Source organism: Oryctolagus cuniculus, chromosome 4 (genome assembly GCF_051225735.1).
Source record: "Oryctolagus cuniculus isolate XC-2025 breed Fujian yellow rabbit chromosome 4, ASM5122573v1, whole genome shotgun sequence".
In the NCBI taxonomy this organism is placed as follows: domain Eukaryota; kingdom Metazoa; phylum Chordata; class Mammalia; order Lagomorpha; family Leporidae; genus Oryctolagus; species Oryctolagus cuniculus.
Window position 1 is genome coordinate 136,766,988 of NC_142870.1, and position 19,520 is coordinate 136,786,507.

The 19,520-nt window shown below is 37.5% G+C and overlaps 1 long non-coding RNA gene across 8 annotated transcripts in view; it reads left to right on the plus strand.

Moving 5' to 3' along the window:
* Window positions 1-19,520, plus strand: part of LOC149127130 (uncharacterized) — a 62,098-nt gene that overhangs the window by 10,610 nt on the left and 31,968 nt on the right. Inside the window, exon 3 of one of the 8 annotated variants that reach the window (XR_016232736.1) lies at window positions 13,261-13,448. The exons of 5 other annotated variants lie outside the window; for them this stretch is intronic. This is a non-coding gene — a long non-coding RNA (uncharacterized LOC149127130). Of the gene's footprint in view, window positions 1-767; window positions 1,844-13,260; window positions 13,449-17,214; window positions 18,003-19,520 lie in introns of those variants that run through there. 2 more of the 8 variants (XR_016232729.1, XR_016232728.1) reach the window with 2 other exon arrangements.

A 19,520-nucleotide genomic window follows, 5' to 3' on the forward strand; every position in this document is an offset into this window, starting at 1 on the left:
TCTAGTCCCGGTTGGGGCGCCGGGTACTAGTCCCGGTTGCTCCTCTTCCAGTAGAGCTCTCTGCTGTGGCCTGGAAGGACAGTGAAGGATGGCCCTAGTGCTTGGGTCCCTGCACCTGCATGGGAGACCGGGAGGAAGTACCTAGCTCCTAGCTTCAGATTGGCACAGCGCCGGCCGTAGCGGCCATTAGGGGAGTGAACCAATGGAAGGAAAACCTTTCTCTCTGTCTCTCTCTCACTGTCTATAACTCTCTCTCTGTATCTCTCTCTCTCACTGTCTAACTCTGCCTGGCAAAAAAAAATAATAAATAAATAAAATAAATAAATTTTTAAAAGTTCACTATTTTTCATATATTGTGGAATTGTCTTCTTATTTATTTGAAAGGGAAGACCCCCTTTATCTGCTGGTTCACACCCCAAACGCCTACAACAGTCAGAGCTGGGCCAGGCTAAAGCCAGGAGCCAGGAGTTAAAACCAAGTCTCCCATGTGGATGGCGGGACCTAACTACTTGAGCTATCACCTGCTGCTTTCCACGGTGCACATTGGAAAGTCATTGAATCGGAAGTGGTGGTGAAACTTGAACCCAGGAACTCCAATATGGGATGTGGACATCCCAAGCAGCAGCTCACGCACTGTGCTACGATGCTTGCTGCTGTTTCCTTGAATTTTAATTAAGTACTAATCACAGAAAGTGTATTCTGGCATTTATGCCTTGAAATTGCTTCCATGGGTAAATAATAATCATGGTGTCCAATGTTCTTGGTAGGTTAAAAAAAAGAGGATTCAAAATTGACAATTGGATGCTGTGGAATAGCAGATAAAGCTGCTGCCTGTGGTGCCAACATCCCTGGGCGCCAGTTCGTGTCCTGGCTACTCCATTTCCAATCCAGCTCTCTGCTGTGGCCTGGGAAAGCAGTGGAAGATGGCCTGGTTCTTTGGGCCCCTGCACTGTGTGGGAGACGCCAAGAGGTCTCCTGGCTCCTAGCTTCAGATCAGCCCAGCTCAGGCCATTGCAACCACTTGGGCTGCAGACCAGCAGATGAAAGACCTCTCTCTTTCTGCCTCTGTCTCTCTGTATCTCTGTCTTTCAAATGAATAAATGACTGTTAAAAAAATTCTGACAAGAGGCAATGGGAAGACTGAGTGTGAGTAGGAATCTTGTGCACATGGTTTTACATTTAAGAGTTATTAATGCAAGCTGACTTCGGATAGAGTTTTTTTTTAAACAGTAAAAAAAATTGTCTCATGCTTATCACTAATGGGAATGAGTGAGAAACATTAGTAATGCGTGAAAGTGGTGTAAGGTGAGGGCTGATGAGTAGGTGAGAATGAACATGGCCTAAAACACTTGGTATCAAAGAAGAGAGACATAGAAAAAAGAGAAGCAGAAGGATTTAAAAATTCAGACATACTTAGGTGGTAGATATGGAGGTTGAAAGTGTGTATAATTCTTCTGGTTGATTTCTTTATTATATATATTGAAGGTACACAGCATGACATTTTAATATACATTTATATAATGCAATGATTATTACAGATAAGCAAATTAACAAACCCATCACTTTCCATAGTTAACTGTTATGCATGTGTATGTGTAAAAGCACTTAAAATATTGCCTCAGCGAATGTTCAATATATCTTGCAATATTATTAACTATAATATTCCTGCTGTGTAAGAGATCTCTAGACTTATTATCTTATGTAACTGTAACTTTGTACCCATTGTCCAACATCTCCTCATTTTCTCACTCTTCCCACCTTGGTAATCACCATTCTAGTCCTTGTTGCTAAGATTCAAAATACAAGTGAGAATATGGTGTATTTTTCCTTTTGTGAATTCTTATTTTATTTAGATAATATCCTCTATAAATGCTGTATATATGTATGAGTTTCAATAATACACAGAGACATGTATATATGTCACATTTGATGGACACTTGGGTTGTTTCTGTGTCTTTTGTCTCTGTAAATATTTTTTCATTGTTTGTATTTTTTCATAATACTTACACTAATAGCTGTGAGGCGATATTTCACTATAGCTTGAATTTTCATTTTCCAGATGATATGTGATATTGAGCACCTTTGCATATACTTGTTGGCCATTTGTATATGTTCTTTAGAAAACTGTCTATTTAGATACTTTATATATTTTTAAATGGAATAATTTATTTTTTGCTATTGGATTGTGAATTTTTAAGTATTTTGTATGTGAACCCATTACCACAGATATGGTATGCAATTTTTCTATAAATCCACAGGCTGCCTTTACAATTTTTAATTATTTCCTTCCTGTACAGAAGCTTTTTAGTTTGATGTATTCCTGCTTGTTTAATTTGTTACCTGTGCATTTGGTGTGATATCCAAAATATCATTTTTTAAACCCAATGTCAACTGACATAATAGTTCACATTACCTATGCAAGAGTACAATCACCAAACCATTGCACTTAAATTAGTATTTTACTGAAATATATGAATGGCCACTAAAATCCATGTTTCACATATTTGTTTTATGTAAACACTTGTTTTACATAGACAGCTGGTGTGTGTAAGTGAGCTTGTGGATATGTGTGCACTGAAATTTAGATTTCCCCTCATTGTGACTTAATCCTCCCTGGGTTTTGCTATCTACTCATTTAGTGAGTAGGCCTCTGTGCACCCCTTCATTTTTCTGATCAATATGGAACAGCACTGGTTCAAAGACAGAGACGTGAAAACACAGACAGCAACTAACCTCTCAGGCAACTGTTAAAATATTTCTGTCAAGGATGGATGCAGAGAGTAAACAGTTTAGACTTTGTAGGTGATTTTTTTTATTCTGACTTACATTTTTTCCTAAAACTGTTTCTAATGCAAAACCATAATTCTTAGCTCAAGCGCTGTGTAAGCACAGTCTGTAAGTCGGATTTGGCCTTTTGCTAAAACTGGTCAATGATTGCTGCAGACCACCAGATTCATTAGTGTGCACATCACCGACCAGCTGGAGACACTGCAACCAGGTGTCTGTCTTCCAAATTTCAAAACCATGGGTTCCACTTTTATGAACTTAAGATTATTGATATATAGTATATATAAAAGATGATGTTAGATTACCCATAAACTAAACTCCTGGAATATACTAGTCTAATAAATTTAGCAAGAAGGCTTAAAAGGTTTGGTTATGATGTGTCATAAGCAAATAAATGTTGATTTTATTTTTTGGAACTTCTATTTTCTCATTTAAGTTCTTAAAAAACACTTTATTCTATATTTTCAGAATTTTTACAAGACTTGATTATATGCTTTCTACACTGTATATTATATTCTAGCATCAATCCTTTCATTTCTAAAAAAGAAAAAACCCCTTAAACCTCAAGTCTCGGCATGCAATTCCAAGATTATACCTGATATCTTACTACTTGAGCAAGACATGCTTGGACTGGTAATATCACCATTTAAATTACAATCAATTCCTCACTTTCATTTTGATTATCTTTCACTTCAATTTCCTCTTAACTTTTGCAAAACTCCTTTATGGCTAAAATACTGTTTTAAGTTGAGGAGAGAGAATATTGTGCTGTACATTTTCTCAACTGTTGAGATGATTGCTTAAGTTAAAATAAACACAAGTTTCTAAATGTCTTCATTGTGTTCCTGATGCTTCACACAATCCATAATTTATTCTGAATTTTAGGCTTTTCCAGCTGGTCTTACAGATTTGTGATTCTGTCTTACAGTATCATGACAGGATGTATTATAGGAAAGACAAGAAAAATCTGAGAATAAAGTTTTTTGAATAATAGTGACACAATGTTATCCAGACAGCAACCTGAAAGATTAATTCTTTTCTTCCTCTTGCTTAAAATTAAAATCTCTAAATCAGAGGGAAAGTGGGCATGTGCCGATGTTTTCACAAAGTACTGTGACTGAGTTTGCATACAAAGAAAGCTGCTTCTCCTGACACTCAGTATTTTCATGAATTTTTGCCAGAGCAATTAAGAAGAGAAACAGCGGCAGGAACAGAAATGCAGCTGATAAAGCCTATGCTCTTGAGGCAGAAAGTCAGTACTTTTAGCAAGTTAACAAAAAGCTACAGCGTAAAGAGAAATCCAAAGGTTTCAGCAGTAAGGAAATTGCTCCCCTTAGCAGGAAGCAGCTGTTGGGGGGTGGGATACAGGCAATGAGGAAAGTCATCAGAAAGAGTGGCTGAACAAGGTGTCCGTAAGCTAGCAGAATAAAAGAAGGGGATTCAGACAAGATCAGAGACCTGCCCTAGTGCTGTGAGACCGAGGGTACGTTATTTCAGCAACATTTAGGAAAAGGGGTTTACTCTTGGGAGACCTGGAAGAAGCTCCTCCTGGTTCCTGGCTTTGGATCGGCCCAGCTCTGGGCCACTGTGGCCATTTGGAGAGTGAACCAGTGGGTGGAAGATTCTCTCTCTCTCTCTCTCTCTCTCTCTCTCAGCCTCTGCCTCTGCCTCTGCCTCTCTGTAACTCTGCCTTGCAAGTAAATATATAAAAATCTTAAAAAAAAAAAAAAAAAAGAAATCAGGGTTTATAAATTAACATCAAACATATTATTGTCTAGTTGGCTATTAGTAACATGACCTGTAAGAAAACCCAATATACAAGTGACTCTTGTTATTTGCCAGAGTTATGCTTGTAGGATTTTTTTCCCTTTAAATCACAGGAACGCTGATTAGTAAATGTGCAATCATTCTTCATAGGGAAAGCCCAGGGTTAGATTCCTGATGGCCATTTCTTCAAGAGAACAACATTAAAAGCAGCATATCCAGTTACTGATCAAAGTAAATTTGTTTTAAGTATTCCGTAGTTTGAAGATAACAATACATAGTGCTGCCTTTTTAGCACTGACCACATGGCCAACAGCACTGTAACTCATGCTGCTCAGAAGCTTGTCTAACTCACTTCTATTTCTGCCTAAGGCACATTGCAGCCTTCTGGTGCTGGGGAACAACCGACAGCATTTCAGAACTAGGCTTGGGGGCCAGGAACCTGGAAAGCACACTCATTTGCAGTATGATAGTAGAAGCAAGGGAGTAGTGACTCACTTTGGTGGACTTTAGTTGAGAATATGGTCTAGAGTAACTTAAATTTTTCACCATTTGGCAAATGTACATGTTTGTGAATGAGCATGAAAGTGTCTAAGTTTTTTTAAGATTTATTTATTTTACTTGAAAGTCACAGTTACACAGAGAGAGAAGGAGAGGCAGAGAGAGAGAGGGCTCCCATCCGCTAGTTCACTTCCCAATTGCCCATGTAGGCTGGAGCTGCACTGATCCAAAGGCAGGAGCCAGGAGCTTCTTCTGGGTATCCCAAACGGGTGCAGGAGCCCAAGCACTTGGGCCATCTTCTACTGCTTTCCCAGGCCATAGCAGAGAACTGGATCAGAAGAGGAGCAGCCGGGACTAGAACCAGCGCCCATATGGGATGCCAACGCTTCAGGCCAGGATGTTAACCCACTGCGCCACAGCCGGCCTCTGATTATAATAGTTTTTAACATATGGTGGTCACCTTTGACCAAGTGTCCAGGAACTTGTAATTTCTATTATATTCAAAATCAGTTTGTGTGAATATCAGTAGTTCCTCAAATCATTAATGGGAAATGGAGTTACAAGCACAATGAAGTAATTTCTAAAAGGCCTTGTTTACGCACTCACATACCCACACCCACACCCACAGACACACATGAATCTCTTTCATTAAGAATTCATTTGGGATATTTGAGAGTCTGAGTCTTCCCCAAATGCCTCTTGTCCCAATGGTCACCTGCAAATATACTATAAAAAATCAGCTACACTCTTTAGTTAGCTAGAGACCTTAGATACACACAAAAAGTTACATTTCCATAGCTTTGTGCTTTTCTAACTTTTTAACTTCCTTTCCGCAACATCTAATTTGCTTGCCAGCCATAACGGTTTCATGTCTATTACTGTTGATTGAATAAAGAGCGGGGACAAAATATTCCATATGGTATATATTTCCTCTAACAGTCTTCAATCATTCTTTGCATACATAGCCTCTTATATTTCTGGTTCTGACTACCATGGAAACCTAGCTCTTGAAATCACGGTTTCATTCTAAGAAGTGATAACCCATTCTGAGAGCACAGCTAAGGTAACTAAAATGACACAGTAAAGTTCTGAATTTCTTTTATTTTTATGTTCAACAATTATACACACACAAATTAATTATTCTTCAGAATTTTCTTTTTTTCTTTTCAACTTTTATGTAATAAATATAAATTTCCAAAGTACAGCTTTTGAGTTATAGCAGCTTTCCTCCAATAACCTCCCTCCCACCCGCAACCATCCTATCTCCCACCCCCTTTCCCATCCCATTCTTCATCAAGATTCATTTCAATTATCTTTATATGCAGAAGATCAACTTAGTATATACTATGTAAAGATTTCAACAGACTGCACCCAAAGAGACACACAAAATATAGAGTACTGTTTGAGTAGTAGTTTTACCATTAATTCTCATAGTACAACACATTAACGGCAGAGGTCCTACATGGGGAGCAGGTGCACAGTGACTCCTGCTGTTGATTTAACAACTGACACTCTTATTTATGATGTCAGTAATCACCTGAGGCTCTTGTCATGAGCTGCCACAACTATGGAAGCCTCTTGAGTTTACCAACACTGATCTTATTTAGACAAGGCCATATTCATAGTGGAAGTTCTCTCCTCCCTTCAGAGAAAGGTACTGATTCTTTGATGGCCCGTTCTTTCCGCTGGGATTTCACTCACAGAGATCTTTCATTTAGGTCATATTTTATTTTTTTATTTATTTATTTTTTTTTTTGCCACAATGTCTTAGCGTTCCATGCTTGCAAAACTCTCATGGGCTTTTTAGCCAGATCCAAATGCCTTAGAGCTGATTCTGAGGCCAGAGTGCTGTTTAGGGCTTTTGCCATTTTATGAGTCTGCTGTGTATCCTGCTTCCCATGTAGGATCATTCTCTCCTTTTTAATTCCATCAATTATTTGCAGACACTGGTCTTGTTTATGTAATCCCTTTGACACTTAATCCTACCTTTGTGATCAATTATGAACTTAAACTGATCACTTTAATATGCAAGATGGCATTGGTACATGCCACCTTGATGGGATTGAATTCAAATCCCCTGGTACGTTTCTGGCTCTACCATTAGGGGAAGGTCCGAGTGAGCATATGCCGAACTGTACACCTCCTCCCTCTCTTATTCCCACTCTTATATTTAACAGGGATCACTTTTCAGTTAAATTTAAACACCTAAGAATAATTGTGTGTTAATTAAAGAGTTCAACCAATGGTATTAAGTAGAACAAAAGAAAATACTAAAGGGAATAAAATAGTTGTTCCTAGACAGTCAGGAGAAAGGCTGATCAAGTCATTGTTTATCATAGTGTCCATTTCACTTCAACAGGTTTTCTTTTTGGTGCTTGGTTAGTTGTCACCGATCAGGGAGAATATATGATATTTGTCCCTTTGGGACTAGCTTAATTCATTCAGCATGATGTTTTCCAGATTCCTCCATTTTGTTGCAAATGACCGGATTTCATTTTTTTTACTGCTGTCTAGTATTCTATAGAGTACGTATCCCATAATTTCTTTACCAAGTTTTCTGAAGATGGGCATTTAGGTTGATTCCATGTCTTAGCTATTGTGAATTGAGCTGCAATAAACATTGAGGTGCAGATAGCTTTTTTATTTGCCAATTTAATTTCCTTTCGGTAAATTGCAAGGAGTGGGATGACTGGGTTGTATGGTAGGGTTATTTTCAGGTGTCTGAGGAATCTCCAGGCTGATTTCCATAGTGGCTTTACCAGTTTGCATTCCCACCAGCAGTGGGTTAGTGTCCCTTTTTCCCCATATCCTCACCAGCATCTGTTGTTAGCTGATTTCTGTAAGTGAGCCATTCTAGCTGGGGTGAGGTGAAAGCTCATTGTGGTTTTGATTTGCATTTCCCTGATGGCTAGTGATCCTGGACATTTTTTTATGTGTCTGTTGGCCATTTGAATTTCCTCCTTTGAAAAACATCTATTTAGGTCCTTGGCCCATCTCTTCAGTGGGTTGTTTGTTTTGTTGTTGTGGAGCTTCTTGATCTCTTTGTAGAGTCTGGTTATTAACCCTTTATCTGTTCCATAGTTTGCAAATATTTTTTTCCTATTCTGTTGGTTGCCTCTTCATTTTCCTGACTGCTTCTTTTGCAGTACAGTAACTTATCAATTTGATGCAATCCCAAATGTTAATTTTGGCTTTGACTGCCTGTGCCTCTGGGGTTTTTTCCAAGAAGTCTTTGCCGGTGCCTATCTCTTGCAGGGTTTCTCCAATGTTCTCTAGTAATTTGATGATTTCAGGTCATAGATTTAGATCTTAAATCCATGTTTAGTGAATTTTTGTGTAAGTTATAAGATAGTGATCATGGGAAATCCAATTTTCCTTGCACCATTTGTAGAATAGACTGTCCTTGCTCCAGGAATTGGTTCTAGATCCTTAATCAAATATAAGTTGGCTGTAGATGTTTGGATTGATTTCTGGTGTTTCTATTCTCTTCCATTGGTCTATCTATCTGTTTCTGTACCAGTACCATGCTGCTTTGACTATAATTGCCCTGTAGTATGTCCTAAAATTCTGGTATTGTGATGCCACCAGCTTTGTTTCTGTTGTACAAGAATGCTTTAGCTATTTGAGGTCTCCTGTGCCTCCATATGAATTTCAGCATCATTTTTTCCATATCTGAGAAGAATGTTTTTGATATTTTGATTGGTATTGCATTGAATCTATAAATTGCTTTTTGGAGAATGGAAATTTTGATGATATTGATTCTTCCATTCCATGAGCATGGAAGATTTTTCCATTTTTTGGTATCCTCTTTTATTTCCTTCTTTAAGATTTTGTAATTTTCATCGTAGAGATCTTTAACGTCCTTGGTTAAGTTTATTATTTTTTTTAGTTAGTTAGGCCAATGGTGTGTCGATTTTGTTTATTCTTTCTTTTTTCAACTTTTATTTAATAAATATCAATTTCCAATGTACAGCTTATGGATTACAACTGCTCTCCCCCCCCATAACTTACCTCCCACCCTCAACCCTCCCCTCTCCCACTCCCTCTCCCATTCCATTCACATCAAGATTCATTTTCAATTCTCTTTATATACAGAAGATCAATTTAGATTATATTAAGTAAAGATTTCAACAGTTTGCACCCACACAAAAACACAAAGTGTAACATACTGTTTGAGTACTAGTTATAGCATTAATTCACCTTGTACAACACATTAAGGACAGAGATCCTACATGGAAAGTAAGTGCATAGTGACTCCTGTTGTTGATTTAACAAATTGACACTCTTGTTTATGGCGTCAGTAATCACCCTAGGCTCTTGTCATGAGTTTCCAAGGCTATGGAAGCCTTTTGAGTTTGCCGACTCTGATCTTATTTAGACAAGTTTGTAGTCAAAGTGGAAGTTCTGTCCTCCCTTCAGAGAAAGGTACTTCCTTCTTTGATGTCTTGTTCTTTCCACTGGGATCTCACTCACAAAGATCTTTCATTTAGGCTTTTTTGTGTGTGTGTGTGTGTGCCAGAGTGTCTTGGCTTTCCATGCCTAAAATACTCTCATGGGTCTTCAGCCAGAACCGAATGCCTTAAGTGCTGATTCTGAGGCCAGAGTGCTGTTTAGGACATCTGCCATTCCATGAGTCTGCTGTGTATCCCACTTCCCATGTTGAATAGTTCTCTCCCTTTTTTATTCTATCAGTTAGTATTTGCAGACACTAGTCTTGTTTATGTGAACTCTTTGACTCTTAGTCCTATCATTATGATCAATTGTGAACTGAAATTGATCACTTGAACTAGTGAGATGGCATTGATAACATACCACCTTGATGGGATTGAATTGGAACCCCCTGGCATGTTTCTAACTCTACCATTTGGGGCCAGCTCTTCGTTTTGCTGATCTTTTGTAATTTTATTGGATTCAATTCTGTTGATTTCTTCTTTGATTTTAATTATTTCTCTTCTCCTACTAGTTTTGGGTCTTGTTTGCTGCAGTTTTTCTAGATCCTTGAGATGCATTAATGGCTCATTTTTTGGTGCCTTTCCAATTTCTTGATGTAGGCACCTATTGCTGTAAAATTTCTTCTTAACACTGCTCTTGCTGTATTCCATAAGTTTAGATATGTTGTGTTGTTATCCTCATTTACTTCCAGAAAGTTTTGATTTCTCTTTTGATTTCTTCTATGACCCACTTTTCATTCAGGAGCATGCTGTTCAGTCTCCATGAGTTTGCATATGCCCTAGGGATTCCTGAGTTGCTAATTTCCAGCTTCATTCCACTGTGGTCTGAGAAATTGCATCATATGATTCTAAATCTTTTAATTTGCTGAGACTTCCTTTATGGCCTAGTATGTGGTCAATCCTAGAATAGGTTCCATGTACTGCTGAGAAGAATGTGTATTCTTTAAGTGCAGGATGAAAAGTTCTATAGATATCTGTTAGATCCATTTTGACTATAGTGTCAATTAAATCTGCTGTTTCCTTGTTGGTCTTCATCTGGTTGATCTGTCTATTGCTGAGTGTGAAGTATTGAAGTCCCCCAATACTGTTGTATTGGAGTCTAAGTCTCCCTTTAAGTTCCTTAACATATCTTTTAAATATCTTGGTACCCTGTAATTAGGTACATATATATTTATAATGGTTACATTTTCCTGTTGAATTCTCCAATTTTCTTCAAAAATCACTTAAGTAAAAAACTTTTGTTAAGATAAAGAGAGAAATTCTCATTTAGGATGCATAGATTTATTTTTTCTACCTCCTTAAAATTGAATACAAACTAAGATAAGTAAAGCTAAAAGAAGTGCTATAATAAAGAAGGTAATGGGAGGGAAGTTATTAGTAGAATTCATTTATGACACATTTATAAGGGTGAATACTATATTCTATTTTTAAATGGGAAAGCTAATTAATCCAATCAGAGCCACTCCTTCCTATCTTGTACAGTATTATGGGAAAAAGTTAATGCAGATTTTATACAAACACACACACTCCATATGAGTCACCTAAGATCAGAACAGCCGCAGCATTTTAGTGGCCTAGTTGTTTTTTTTTTTTTTTTTTTTTTTTTTGATTCTGTGGAAAAAAATAATATACCATGATAGTTAGTATGGTGATCTGCTTCTACTTGCCAGGTCATCTTCCTCGCAATGGAACCTGGCCCCAGTGCCTGTCAGGACCCACAGGAGGAGTGCCTAGAGCTCCTTCAGGCATCCTGCCGACTCCACGTATAGAGTAAAAGGTCAAAGAAAGACTTCACGAAAAGGATTGGATATCTATGACCACATAGATATGTGTCTTCACAGAGGGTCTTCCACGTACTCCACATGGATGGCACTGTCTGTCCCAGGCAGTAAACATGCAGTTAAAAATATAAAGGAAGAGAAGAGGGCATTGTGGCAGTGGAGTAATCTGACATTTGGGACACCCACTTCCATACTGGAGTGCCTGGAATTGAGTCCAGCCTCCACCTCTGCTTCCTATGCAGCTCCCTGTTAATGTGTCTGGGAGGCAACAGGTACTGAGTACTTGCTCAAGTACTGAGTACTTGCCACCCATGTGGGAGCCTTGATGAAATTCCTGGCTCCTAGCTGCAGATTGGCACAGCCCCAGCTGTTGTGAGCATTAATGGAGTAAAACAGATAGAAAAATCTCTTTCTTGCTCTGTCACTGTCTCTCTTTCTCACTGTTTGTCACTCTGCCTTTCAAAAAAGTAAAAATGAAAAAATAAAGATTAAATAATATTGAGGAAGGCCATCCACATCGTGGGATGCTAAGATGCCTGAGGCTCAAGGCCAACTAAATGCAACACTAGACTTATTAGAGAATCAGATTCATAACTACAGGTTTAGTAAGTCAATTAGTGAAAAATGAAGCATGGATAAACTTGCTGTGCATATGGAATAACATACACATATGTTATATTTTGGCAAACTAGGAAAAGCATGTCTTCCTTTACATTATTCTAGTTTTATTTGAAACTTACTATAAATTATGGATTTTATTAGAATATTATCGTTTCTGTTAAAGCAATACACAAATGTAGCCTTTCATTTCATTTCATTTCATATTTTCTGCAGACAATATTTCAAGGCTGTGTCTTCCATCACATATGTCTACAGCAATGCATGACACATAATTGCAAGTTCTTTGTTGAATGAATACCAGACATTGTTCATAATTTCTGCATCAATAATTATATCAGTGCTGTTTCTAAATTATTCTATTATATGTGATACACAAAATGTATGCACGTTTACATGCTCTATATTGTATTTTAGACACTTAGACTTCTGCACACAATAATTACAAGCAAATACATTTCATCTTTCTTTTTAAAATTTTATTTAAGTTATACAAGTTTCATATATTTCATATATACATATTTAGGAACAAAGTGGGGCTTCCCCTCCCTTCTGCCCACAATCCAACCCCTCTCCACTCCCTCTCAGATTCTCATTCTTAATTTTTACAATGATCTATTCTTTTTTATTGTGCAAAGTATTTTATTCACTTAACATAAATTGTCCAAAAGAACAGATGGCTATTATACATATAATGCACAGTATGCGCACATTGCACACCTAAATTTTTTTTAATTCTTTTGTGGCAGGAAAATAAAGCTTTTAGAATAGAACATTTTTCATTGCTCAAACATTAATGGAACTTTTCCTTTTTCCTGGGCCAAAGTTCACTCTTCAAGAAAACATCAGTTTGACATCAATCTGTTCTTCGCAGGAAACAAAAAATGTTCAGTTTGACCCGGCTGAGACACGTTAAATGATGTGTCAAATGAGGTCTTTCAATTTGTCTCCCTTCAAGTCCTCACCAGTTCTCTACACTGTATTCCATCCTGCACCTCATTTATAAGAATTATTCGTTTTGGTTCAGAAGCATAAGTAATCACCCAAATATTACAAAGATATGTTTTTTTTACAAGAATATTCTGTTTATTTTAGATGCACACTTTAGAGAGCAGGAGAAGGAGGTAATAACATGATTATTATGATTTTTTTTAAACAAAGGTAACTGTGTCGAGCTGACCTTTAATTGAATGTAGAATAAGGAAAAATTAAATATTGACAAGAGTACCATAGGATTCACTTTTGAAATGAGCATTAGGGACCAGTATTGTGGCACTGTGGGTTAAGATGTTCCTTGTGATGCCAGCATCCCATATAGGATTGCTGGTTCAAGCCCGGCTGTTCTATTTCCAATCCAGCTCCCTCTCCATGTGCCTGGGAAGAAAGTGGAAGATGGTCCAAGGACTTGAACCCCTGCTGTTCATGTGGTAGACCAGAATGAAGTTCCTGGCTCCTAGCTTTGGCCTGGCCCGTATCAGACTGCTGCTGCCATTTGGAGATCTCTCTCTCTCTTTTTCTCTTTCTCTCTCTCTCTCTCTCTCTCTCTCTCTCTGTATCACTCTGACAGTTAAATTAATACATAAATTTTCCAAAAAAGAAAAGAGCATTAATGTCAGACACATGAATGTAAGCTACCATTCCTTCTAAATCCATCTGAGTATATTTATTTAGTGACTGAACTTAAAGTTACATATTTTTTATGTTTGTTAAATAAGCATTGTCAAACACACTTCAAAAAACAGCCTAAGTAACTCCAAAGAATAATGGAGATACATATGAGTCTTATCACAGGTCTTCATGCTTTTGCATCTTTTGTAATTACTTTTCTTTTGCAACGGCACATAGGAAGGCTTAAAGTAATCATCAGAGAAGTTATGCATGAATTTTCCATGAAAATTATAGAAAATGCAGTTAGTGTTTTGGAGGATATTTGGAAATACAGAAATCATTACAATTGTTTTATCTAGGAATTTACCATTTGACACTGTGACTCACAAAGCAAAATCATAAAGTAATCAGCAAGTGCCTGAAGAGGAACTAATGTGGATAGTAACAGTGATAGGAACAGTAAACAGAAATAGACTGGCCGGCGCTGCAGCTCAATAGGCTAATCCTCCACCTAGCAGCGCGGGCACACCGGGTTCTAGTCCCGGTTGGGGCACTGGATTCTGTCCCGGTTGTCCCTCTTCCAGGCCAGCTCTCTGCTGTGGTCAGGGAGTGCAGTGGAGGATGGCCCAAGTGCTTGGGCCCTGCACCCCATAGGAGACCAGGAGAAGCACCTGGCTCCTGCCATCCGATCAGCGCGGTGCACTGGCCGCAGCGGCCATTGGAGGGTGAACTAACAGCAAAGGAAGACCTTTCTCTCTGTCTCTCTCTCTCTCTCACTGTCCACTCTGCCTGTCAAAAAAAAAAAAAAAAAAAAAGAAATAGACCAAGATAACAGCCTCTCATTCAAGCTAATCTGGTCCACATATTTTTCAGCCTCTAGAGTGACATTCAGCTCTGGCACCTCATGCTCTTCTCTGCTCTTTTAACCTTTCACAAGGAAAGAAAATTGTATATAAGTCATCAAAACTCCCATGTAAATTACTTTGTGTTGATGGGTTGCTTTTTTGAATATATATATATATATATATATACACATATATATATATGCACACATATATATGTATATATATATGTGTGTACTTTTTTTCGTTAAATTTTATGTATTATTAAAGATGTGAAGGAACTTACTACTTGTGGCCGTAAAACAGGTATACGACAGGATGACCATGAGGTACTGTAGTTTCTAGGTATTGGTTCCCAAATAGCATATCACCGCAAAAATCCAGGTGCAAAATATTTTGAAATTTTTCCACAAAAGAATAGGAATAGTCCACATTTATAATAGCAAAACAGTAAGAATGTAAATGCATGTCTCATTAGGCTAACAGAGAGAACACAAACAATAATGCTGTGCATAATAATATGATGTGTTCTAATGCTCTTATGATAAATGGTTATCATTAGCTTGAACTAAAAAGCATAGTGTCCTGTTTGCATATTTTAGGGGAATATTTCTTTGATTGAAATAATATTACACTTAATTAGCTCTATAAAGCAATGCTCCCTTCACAGCATTAACTAATCAATTTAGTTATAAAAATGAGTAATTATAGCTGTTACACTAATGAGCCTTTAAATCCACAAAGAGGTCATTGTTGTAGAACAGACTTTCAAAAGTGATACAGTGTGTACGAAAATCAAAGGTATTATGTGCATGTGTGAAGTTTTCCACTTCATAAAGCCTTAAAGTCTGAACAACTAAATAAGTCAGAATAAAAATTAATGAGACTAAAACAGTTTAATCGTTGTCAATGACATAAACAATGGGTTTGACAAACTAATTATGTAAGGAATGGATGCAAGACGTAGCTTAACGAAATTCAGAGGGGAAGAAACTACATTTATAAATTAGATCTGAAAAAATGTAATGAAACAAAACTTAGTCAAAGATGCCATGCAAGATGTAAGAACACTAAATATTATAAAAAAGACATTTTGTCTTTCCTTCTCCCCAGAATGTTCCTATTATGAACCAAAAAAGACTGAAAGCCACTATCAGGTTGTCAGCATTCTCATTATTAAATATAATCAATCACTATGCAAGATGTAGCATAAGCCTCTTACAGTGACAAAATGACATTGATTAATAACAGCTAAGATGACAGAAGAGGGCCATCACCTGCTCTTCTAGAATAAAATGGATATATGAAGGTCAATACTAAAAATGAGATGTAGAATCACAACTTAACAAATATTAAGTAAACAAAAAGGAAACTCTGATCCTCATATAATAATGTTTCTAAAGAAAAGAAATTACAATAAAAAAGAAAATAAATTACATCATGAGTGCCGATTAATTATACACGTTCAGAATTAGGGGGAATGATGTTCAGTTGTGACCCTTTCCTCCTCACACAGTGAGTGTGGCTAACGCTAAACAATGTCACATAACACAAGATCACCTTTGGAAGAATGTAATCAGTTTGAATAATTTATATTGATGAATATATATTTATGCAAATTTATTTTCCTTTTGGATATTTAACTTCAAGTTAAGTTTATTCTAATGAAATCTCTTTGTGATTTTCAGTAATTTGAAATCAAGTGTGAATTTTGTGAGTCAAAAATCTGTTGTTTTCCAAAGATATTTTTTCAGATTCTAAATCACTATACATCAAGATAACTTTCAAAATAGAAAACATATGTATTTCTTCTTTTAAAAATTTATTATTATTTATTTGAAGGGCAGAGCATTGCATAGAGAGGGAGACACACCACACACACACACACACACACACACACACACACAGAGACAAGGAGACAGAGAGAGAGAGTTGGGTTCTTTCATGCTCTGGTTCACTCCCCAAATGGCTACAACAGCTGGAGTTGGGCCAGACTGAAGCTAGGAGCCAGAAACTTCTTCCTGTTCTCCCACATAGGTACAGGGGACCAAGCACTTGTGATGTGGAGAAGCTTAGATAGATAATTTTAAGTTTGTAAGCTTCAGGCCACACATTTGCTCAGAGAAGACCCCTCCCCAGGAAGTATTTCCTCTTGCCCCAGACATTGGGGCAGTACCATTTAAACACTTCCATTTTTCTAAAGCTCATAAAAAGCTAGGAAGAACAGAAGCTCTCTCTCCTCATGGACTCAGGGTATGATAATTCCTTTCCTTTGGCCCACTTCCTTGAAATAAAGCCATAATGAGCTTCTGTATTTTTCTCACTTTGTAAATAAAGTATATCATACTGCATGCCGTGTTTGGGCCTGTACTTGGAATTCTTCTCTAGGTAAAAGGCAAGAGTCTGGAAAGGTCGTTTAGGCACAAACCTAGCCCATAATGCTTGGGCCATCCTCCACTGCTTTCCCAGGCACATTTGATTGAAAGTGCAGCATCCGGGGGTTGCACTGGCACCCATATGGGATGACAGCATCGCAGGCATCAGCTCACCCTGCCACACCATAATGCTGGTCCCCAAAGTATGTATTACTTACAGAGAATCAAATAGATAAAACTATTTATTTTCACATTAATATAAATTGGAGCAAATCTCAAAAAAGTAAAAAAGTAACAGTTGAACTTGGGTGAAGGACATACTGTGTTTTACCTAAAAATTTGAAAGTGCAGAAATAGCACGGGCAACCATATTCACTAGACAGAAAGCCATACAACTACGCTGTCCTCTACCTTGGTGATCAGAACACTGCCATTCAGTTTTGCTAGTTTTCTTCCCTTCCTTTAAATTATCAATTCATTTTTCCAGGTGCATCTAAGTCGGCCTTGCCCAGGTCTCACACCAGTGCCATTTACATACTGTGGAACCCCTTCTAATGATGAACCGGAGCCCAGAATTAGAGTCACCCTTGCAGCAAGAGTAGGTTTTGCTTTGACTGAGCGGAGGAAGCTGCACGCTCACACAGCTGGGCTTTCATGATGATCCTGTCTCACACGCTCAGTTGTCATGACTACTCCGGCGGCTTTCTGTGCTGTATGTTCTCAGTGTCTGTCTGCACTATGTTTTACATGCATTATTATCGTTTGTCATACATTGTCAAATGGCTTTGAAACCACTCATTTTCTAGTAATTCCCTGAGCTTCATTTCTCTGTTTGCAGTAACCACATGTAAATATGTTAAATTTTAGAGTGATTTCATTATAATTACTCACACATTTAAATATATAAATAGAAGTAGTACATAAATCACGTAACACTCAGTTTTTACTTTATTATTGATTATTTGAGAAGCAGAGCAAAAGAGAGACAGACGCACAGAGACCTCATCTTCTGGTTCACTCCCAAAATGCCCACAGAGGTAGGGCTGGGTGGAGCTGAAGCAGGAGCTAGGAATTCTATATAGTTTTCCCATTCTGGATGCAGAAACTCAATTATTTAGGCCATTACCACTGACTCCCAGAATCTGCATTAGTACAAAGTTGTCTAATCAAAATAATGAGAAATACTTTCTAAAAAATACATTTTCACTATTTTCTTTCACATTGCACAGGATCCTTCTATTAATTTCCCTTCCTAAGAATATAGAGAAAGCACTACTTCTTTCAAAAAGACTTGGACATCATATTGTACACAGCACTAAATACAAAAGTGTTATTATAACAAATGCAATATATCTAAATCCCTATCACACCCTAGTGCATATTTATGTTGTAACCGAATATGTATTTATAATATACAAATATGTTCCTGAGACTGCAAATTAGAATCTTTAAAGAATATTAATTTTAATAGACTATTTTCCATCTTGATCCTTATCATATCCAAAAATGGTATGAAAATTCTTTAGAGCATCCAATAATTTGGTCAAAAAATAAAATTTGTCTTTCTTAAGTTTTTTTTTTTTTTTTATTATTAGACATGCAGAGTTAGACAAAGAGAGAGACAGGGAGAAAGGTCTTCCTTCTGTTGGTTTACCCCCCAAATGGCCACTACGGCAGGTGCGCTGCACTGATCCAAAGCCAGGAGCCAGGTGCTTCCTCCTAGTCTCCCATGCGGGTGCAGGGGCTCAAGCACTTGGGCCATCCTCCACTGCCTTCCTGGGCCACAGCAGAGAGCTGGACTGGAAGAGGAGCAACCAGGACTAGAATATGGCGCCTGTATGGGATGCTGGCGCCTCAGGCGGAGGATTAATCAAGTGAGCCACGGCGGCGGTCCCTTTTTTAAGTTTAAACTATAGCAGTCTCTAAGTGGGAGATTCAAGTGGATTCATAAAACAGACTACAAGATGTATTTCTCAAAGCACTTATTGAATTTCAGTTCATATACCAACAATTATGGTTAAACAATTTACATATGCTTTGCATCCTTTTATTTCCTGAATATTCTTCTTTATATAAGTGTTCAAGTTAAAGATAGCAATAATCCTTGAATTCACTATTCTATTTTGTTAAAAAATAGGTGGAAATCAATTCAGTATTTCTATACAGTAAAATTTATCTCAGGAAAAGATATGCCTTTCTTTTTCTATAAATATTAGAGTAATTGAAATGAAATAAATATTCTCTGCATTATAGTTTGATTATATAGAAAGTGCAAAGTATTGCTTGTGATTTTCTTACACTCATAGCATTATATTTCATGAATGAAAACATGATATTTGAAACTAGTGATTTTTGATGACTAACAAGGTGGGCACATTCTATAGTTATAAATGACAAAGGGGTCAGTGAAGAGATGAATTTTTCAGCCTGTGTCTTGATAAGTTTGCTTTCTTTGGGGGTTACATTAGATTTCTATGGCTATAATGAAACACTTGAGGAAGCTAATTCTACAACTCTACAAAAAGACTTCACAGTTTCAAAGGTTCAGGTCCAAGATCTAGTAACCCCAATGGTTTGGCCTTGAGAGGGCAGCAAATGAGAATTGTGGCCCAAACTCAGAATTTGATATCAACTCTCTCCTGTGAATTGAAGAGATCAAAGGAGATCTACTTTCCAATGCAAGTCCCCAGTGAACTCATGCCTCCCACTCACCCCATCCCCTAATGCTCTACCACCTCTCAGTACTGCCACCCTGTAGACCAATCCCTTAACACACAATCTTCTGGGGGATAC